Raw genomic sequence first — 7065 nt, 5'->3', positions numbered from 1 at the left:
CAAAGTGCTGTGGGAGTTTTGGGAACAAGTGATTAATTCCAGTTGGGGAAAGCACAGCTCACATGGAGCGGCAGGTCTGTAGGCCTTGTTCAGCACTTGTGTCGGGCTGGAAGGTCTCTGAATTCTGCCCCTTCCAAGCCTTTATAGTGTCCAGCAGGGGACATTAGCCCATTTCTGGAATTTGCCTTATCTACGGCCCTAGTTTGCTTTTCTGATCCACTGTACATCTCGTGCATCTTCCCCCGATTTCTGAGGTCTACTGGTTATGCACTGGCATTTCCAATTCTTACTTCAGAAGGCCCTGGCTTTGTCAATCCCTTTGGACATGTTCCTGTGACATGATCTGGCATCCTTATGGGTCAGGACCTGATAATCACTCTCTGGGATCACACTCTGTGACTACCACTCCTTTCTCGAATCTTGCTGCCAAAAAAGATCAGCTGGCACCGCCAACTTTGAGCTCTAATATTCTATCATCATTGGCCTTAATAGTTTAGAAGCAACTGGATCCCTTTGCTCAGTCACAGCAAAGGCCTCATGACATCAGAGATATTGTCATACTGGAAGCACACACCTGGTGACTTTGTAGATACCAGCAGTCTTCCTAGGATGTGGGTCCACCAATAGACACTGCATTGATGTGGATGTGCTAAAAGGCATTTTGGAACAAACAAAAGTGCCAAATTCTAATTGACATTGTTTTTCAAAGTGTTAGAATATAAATTGAATTTCAAGGCAAAGGGAAAAAATTAGAATTGGAAGTAAAGAAAGTGAATCTGCAAGCAGAAATGAAATGAGTCAATCTAATTTCAAAGCCTGTCCTGAACCAAGGGTAAAATAACAAACAGTGTTTGTGAAAAAAGAGAATCTAATATTTATAAGGGGTTCAACATCTAAGGGATGATAAATTGCACTTGAGAGGAAACGCTGCATTAGATAAATTTTATCTTGACACTGAGCCCTTTAACATGCCTGTAGAGCTTGTCTCATACATCTGCTGTAGCCCACACACCAGCCTGTCCCTGCTAGTCACCGAAGGGTTATTTTGCTGAGAAAAATCTGTTTGACTTAGAAGCTGGAAGAAGGGAGCAGGGAGCTCAGAGATTGGAATCTAAATGAGTAGCAGAAAAATTTCAAATGCCACCATGGCAGGGAAAAGATGAACAAGTCTACGATAATTGACACCTCTTCTTACATCCAATTCCATTCTATACGATCTCCAAACACATTCTTAGCCTGGTTTAACATCATTTATGTCTGTTTGGCATCACAATAGAGAATGTGACAAAGAAAATTGAATCAGTGAAGTGCATTGTTGGGTGAAATTACCTGTGGAGATACAGACCCATGGCAATGGGACATGAGGTGGTCCTGTTTCACTCTGGGCCCTTAGTACCTGTAGTCCTTATGACTAAGCATTGATGGAGCAGGAAGGATAAGGAGGAGAGGACAGAGTCCCAGGTTGGGAGTATTTAGGTTGGGATGAGTAGTGAGTAAAGGACTAATTGATATCACATGTGTGAGCATGTGTGCGTGTATGCGTACTTACTTATAGAGTGTAGACTGAAAATCTTGATCTAACAGGTAGGGTGCTCAGTTGCGGTCAAGGGAGGTTATGGCCAGTAGTTTCTGCTACAGTATCTCCTTTCTTTGCTTCATGATTCAGCTTCTTTAGCTGGTGATTGACCTCCAGAAGGGACATGGAAGACAATGCACTTAAGGCAAATAATCCAAACTGTGCTTTTAGGATAATCCAGGTAAAGGGTGGACATTAACCAGTGTTTGTTTAATATCAAATATAATGGTTTTATATGAATGCATTTTAATTTTACATATAAATAATGAGATAATTGTGATATTTTCACACCTTATAGGTATTTACTTTGATTTGACACTATAGATATTAAATAGATCTGGATTCAAATCCAGTTGCTACCTTACTTCGGGAACTTTGAGTTCTTTGAGCCCCAGTTTTATCACTTGAAAAATGGGGATAAAATCAACCTTGAAGACTTGTGGAGATTACATGAAAAAAATTTGTAAAGGGCCTAGAGCATATTAGGTGCTCATTAAATTCCCTTTTCTCTTCCTACACTCTGGATAAATTAAATTTGATCTTTTTAAAAGAGAGAAGTGTTAGGCTAGATTTTTCTTTCAAAAAGTCACTTTTGGTTAGACCTTAAATATTTGACCAAGGCACTTAGTCCCAAATCTTCAAAATAAAAATGATCCAAAATATAATTCTTTTGGAAATAATAGAAAATTTGAAGAAAAGTTTCAAGGATAGGAATAGTACAAAGAAATAGTACAAAGAAAATAGTACAAAGAAAACCTGAGTATATTTTATTTTATATGGATTTACCTATAGTTAACATTTTACCTTATTGGCTCTCTCATTCTCTCTCTCTTTCTCCATATATATATATATATTTTTTTTTTTTTCTGAACCATTTGAGAGTGAGTGGCATACATCCCAGACCTTACCCTTCAATATTTCAATGTGCATTTCCTCTTATCTTACCATAATACAGTTATCAGGTTCAGCAGAGTTAACGTTGATAGAATAATTTTACCTAATTTACCATCCTAATTTCAATTCTGTCTGTCAACCCAATAATGTCTTTTTTTTTTTAAGATTTTATTTATTTATTTGAGAGAGAGAGCACAAGCAGGGTGAGCAGGAGAGGGAGAAGCAGGCTCTCTGCTGAGCAGGGAGCCCGATGTGGGGCTCAATCCTGGGACCCTGAGATCATGACCTGAGCCGAAGGCAGATGCTTACCCGACTGAGCCACCCAGGTGCTCCCCAATAATGTCTTTAATAACACATTTCGTTTCTTCTTTTTCTGTTAGTATAGGATTGGTTATTGCACTGAGTTGCCATGTCTCCTTTAATCTGATTAACAAAAATTATATCTTACCATTTATTTAATCATTGATAAATGATATATATGGCTGGCTAATGTAGTTATAATTTAATTAACAGGGCAATAGAATAATCAACATAGGAACAATTTTGAACTCATCTACCCAGCTTTCCTGTCCTCTGTAATCTGTCCTCACTGTAATTATCTATATGCTGCTCCCCTATGGAGGTGGCAACTTAATAGCTGGAAAAACACAAGCTTGTGGCAGGAGCTCTGGGTGTGAATTCTAGCTCTACTCCCTGTTGACTGCATGGTCTGTAACAAGTTTCTGAGCTTCCAGCTTCTTCCAAAAAAACTGTAGCCACTCAATTAATAACTGAGGAACCAATAAACAAATCTAGTTAATAGGTTTGTTAGAAAAATTAAATGCAATCATTTGCCTAAATGAGCCCACAGAGTTTCTTGGCACATAGCAGTTACTCTGAAAATGTTTATTCCTTTGCCTTCCTCCTTGTCAGAGTCAGGTTGTTGCTACATTCATTTCTGCCTCCTTAGCTTTGCTCACGCAGGCTCCTACCTCTGCCTTGTCTTCCCCTCTCTTTGAAGCCTGCCCAAAGCCAGAATATTTGCTAAGATTCTGCTCTACTTTTTTCTATCCTTCATGAAGCCATCATTAATCTCAGTACTCTCTCTACCTTTTAAACCTTTATGATCCTTTACTGAAATATCTTTCTTTGTAGTTCTTAACTAGCTGGGCATTCCACTGCACCACCGTTGACATCATCTATGATGTCATGAGGGTGTTGGCCATCAACATCGCAGCCCCCAGACTGCACAGTCCCCAGGATCTCTTCAATGATTCCAGAGAGTTCTCTGTATAGCATTGGGGCGCTGGCTGGCTCAGTTGGTAAAGCATGCGACTCTTGATCTTGGGGCTGTGAGTTGAAGCCCCACTTTGGGCATGGAGCCTACTTAAAAATAAATAAGTAAAAAAATAAAAATTAATAAAATTAATAAAAAGAATTGGTGTCTCATCTGTCGGCAATATTGACAATCTCATCATAAGTGATGTTTCCACTGTGCTTAATGTTTTTCTGCTTCTTTCTGTCTCTTGGCGGTTCCTTGGAGGCTTTGATAATCAGAGTCCAGGTGGAAGGTACCACTTCAATCTGGGCCTGTCTGTTCTGAATGGTCAGTTTCATTGTCATCCTCAGACCCTTCCCATTACCCGTTGCCTTGTCATCACCACCGATGACATCACCAATCCTTCTTGGAGACAGACCCAGGAGGCCCATCTTCAGGGTCAGGGCAGAAGTGGCACCGACTTTCCCATCGGTGCACCTCACGTATACGACTTTGATCTCCTTGGGGTTGAACTTAGGTGGCATGGCGGAGGCTGCGGGTGTCGGATGAACCCGGATTCGGAACGACTGAGGAGAGTTGCACCTAGGCGTCCTCCCAGCCAAAAGTCGAAAATGAATGAATGAAATCTTAGAACACTAACATTTAAGGGTCCCAATAAGGCCACAAACAGAGAGAGAAGCTCTCACATAAAGAGCAGTTACTTAGCAGTGTTCTATGCCTGGCGCTTTCCCTGCGCAGTGATGTGCATTCTCGCAGCAGCCTCCCCGGGGAGATCGCCATAGTCCCATTTTGCAGACAAGTAACCTTTGGTGCAAGGTCACAGAGCTAGAGAATGGCAGAGCCGGATTTCGAACCCGGGGTTGGTTCCATACTTCCTTTTACATTGGATAGTCACCTATGCTGAAATTTATGTTAAAAAATATTGATTTTTTTTTTTTTCTGGTTTTGTTTTTTTTTATTTTTTATTTTTTTAAAAGATTTTATTTATTTATTTGAGAGAGAGAGAATGAGAGACAGAGAGCATGAGAGGGAGGAGGGTCAGAGGGAGAAGCAGACTCCCTGCTGAGCAGGGAGCCCGATGCGGGACTCGATCCCAGGACTCCAGGATCATGACCTGAGCCGAAGGCAGTCGCTTAACCAACTGAGCCACCCAGGCGCCCAAAAAATATTGATTTTTGACCCATGAGTGACAAGTCCACATTAAGTTTTAGAGAAATGAAAACGGTAGTGGAGATGGGCGGATCTAACCTCTTTGTTCAACGTAAACTCATTTTTGTCCCCGTGAGTCAAGGTAGCCTATGGTTGACTCAGTGTGACTCAAAATGACATTTTTATGAGCTTCTGAGGGAGACCTGGTAGACTAATAGGTTGTTCAGAAACCTTTTACACACAAAGAGCTCAATAATTTCCCACTTTAAAAGTGTCACTAGCGGTTATCAGGTAACAACCGGCAACGGCCGCTCAACAAATAGGCATTTATGATGAGTGCTTCAGTGTGAGAAGCTGGACAGAACGACCTCTTGGGGCCCTCCCCATGGACGTAATCAATCTCATCGAAACTCAGGCTGCGGCGGAGCCCAGAGTAGAGCACTTCTCTCCTGTTTTGCCCTGTTATGCCACTGTTCTGGAGAACACACCTTATCTCTCCAACTGGGAAGTTCTGTGAGGGCAGAGACTTGACTTTTCGTTCCTTTCCCAAAGCACTGGGCGCTGAGTTGAGCATGTAGTAGGTACTCAGTAAGCACTAACTGAATGATGACTTCAGGATTTTGTAACTCCAGATGCTTGTACTACAGAAACACTTAAAGCTGGGTCAGAGCAACAGGGGACTCTAAATAATGATCCTTCAGAGCCATTATAAAATGGAAGGGGGGGAGGGGACTCCTCAGCGAAACTCCACAGATGACAGTTACTGCTTTAGAGATCTAGAAGCCACTTTGTTATTGTCGTTGTTAAACATGGACTTGAGTAAACGAATAGGTCTCTTTTCTCAACTCTGAGTCTATTTTGGTCTCAACCCTGACAACGTGGTGACACAGAAATGAGCCTGTCTTTGTCCCTAATAAAGGACATTTCTTGGGTTAGAAACACTCATCAGTTTTAGCAGGTTTTAGAGCTGTATGACCCAGCATCAACATTTTTGTAACCAAGACTACGGGCCGCATCTTCGTAAAGAAGGCACAGTCAAACTGGATCACAAGATCTTCCTCCTACTGCCTGATGGAGTAAACAACCACATTAAAAAGTCAAAACAAAATAAAACACACAAAAAAAGTTTTAAAAAAAATGACAAGCAGCATTTAAACAAGAAAAAGTGTATTATTTAATTTATTTATATTTGATCCTAGTTTTATAAAAGTCTTTTTTTCTATCTAGTTTAAATATGCACAGAGGACTGCTGGGATGATGTGTACTTTAGTAAAAGGTGAAAGATTTATATGATCTGAAGAGAAACCAGAGTATTGTGCACTTTAATATTAATAATGATTTATTTCATGTGGTGGTGTTTGGGCTAAAACTTTACGTTGGTATATTCTGTGTTACTTGAATTCTTTGCTATTTATGCATTATTAAAAAGTCAATACATATTTTGAATGTAACATTAGCAACTTTGCAAGGTATTGCAAATTGAGACAATGTCCTCCTGTTCATGTATTCAGGTATTCATGGCCTTAACAATCAGCTTCACTTCTTCTCTTACTCTGGAGACTAGTCAGTGTTTGCACAGCTAATTCTAGCTATAGAATTTCTTATCCCCAGAGTCCTGACCTGCAGCATTGCTATAGACTGAATGTTTGTGACCCCCTTACCCCACCCCCCAAAATCATATGTTGAAATCCTGACCCCCAAAGTGATGATATTTGGAGCTGAGGCTGTTGAGATGTGATTAGGTCAAGAAGGTAGTGTCATCATGAATGGAATTAGTGACCTTATAGAAGAGACCCCAGAGAGATCTCTTACCCTTCTACCATGTGAAGACACAGTGGGAAGGTGAATGGCTAAGTACCAGGAAGTGGGCTTTCACCAGACATGGAATCTGCTAGCCCCTTGATCTTGGATTTCCCAGCCTCTAGAACTGTGAGAAATAAATTTCTCTTGTTTACAAGCCACCCAGTCTATGGTATTTTGTTAGAGCAGCCTAAATGGATTGAGATGGGTGTCCAGTCTGCCTTTAGGTGGACTTCTGGCCACCATTTTCTTTTTTTAAAGATTTATTTATTTATTTGAGAGAGAGAGAAGAGAGAGAGAGCACGTGTGCACAAACGTGTGTGAGTGGGGAGGGGCAGAGGGAGAGAGAATCTCAAGCAGACTCACTGCTGAACACAGAGTCCTAAGC

General features: G+C 41.0%; 1 pseudogene; it reads right to left on the bottom strand.

The window, feature by feature from the left end:
• Positions 1–3895: 3895 nt before the first annotated feature.
• Positions 3896–4252, bottom strand: LOC118544243 (large ribosomal subunit protein uL11 pseudogene; annotated as a pseudogene).
• Positions 4253–7065: the final 2813 nt, after the last annotated feature.

Source organism: Halichoerus grypus, chromosome 3 (genome assembly GCF_964656455.1).
Source record: "Halichoerus grypus chromosome 3, mHalGry1.hap1.1, whole genome shotgun sequence".
NCBI classification, from domain to species: domain Eukaryota; kingdom Metazoa; phylum Chordata; class Mammalia; order Carnivora; family Phocidae; genus Halichoerus; species Halichoerus grypus.
The sequence above is the reverse complement of the archived record's forward strand: the minus strand, read 5'-3'. Positions and strand labels throughout refer to the sequence as shown.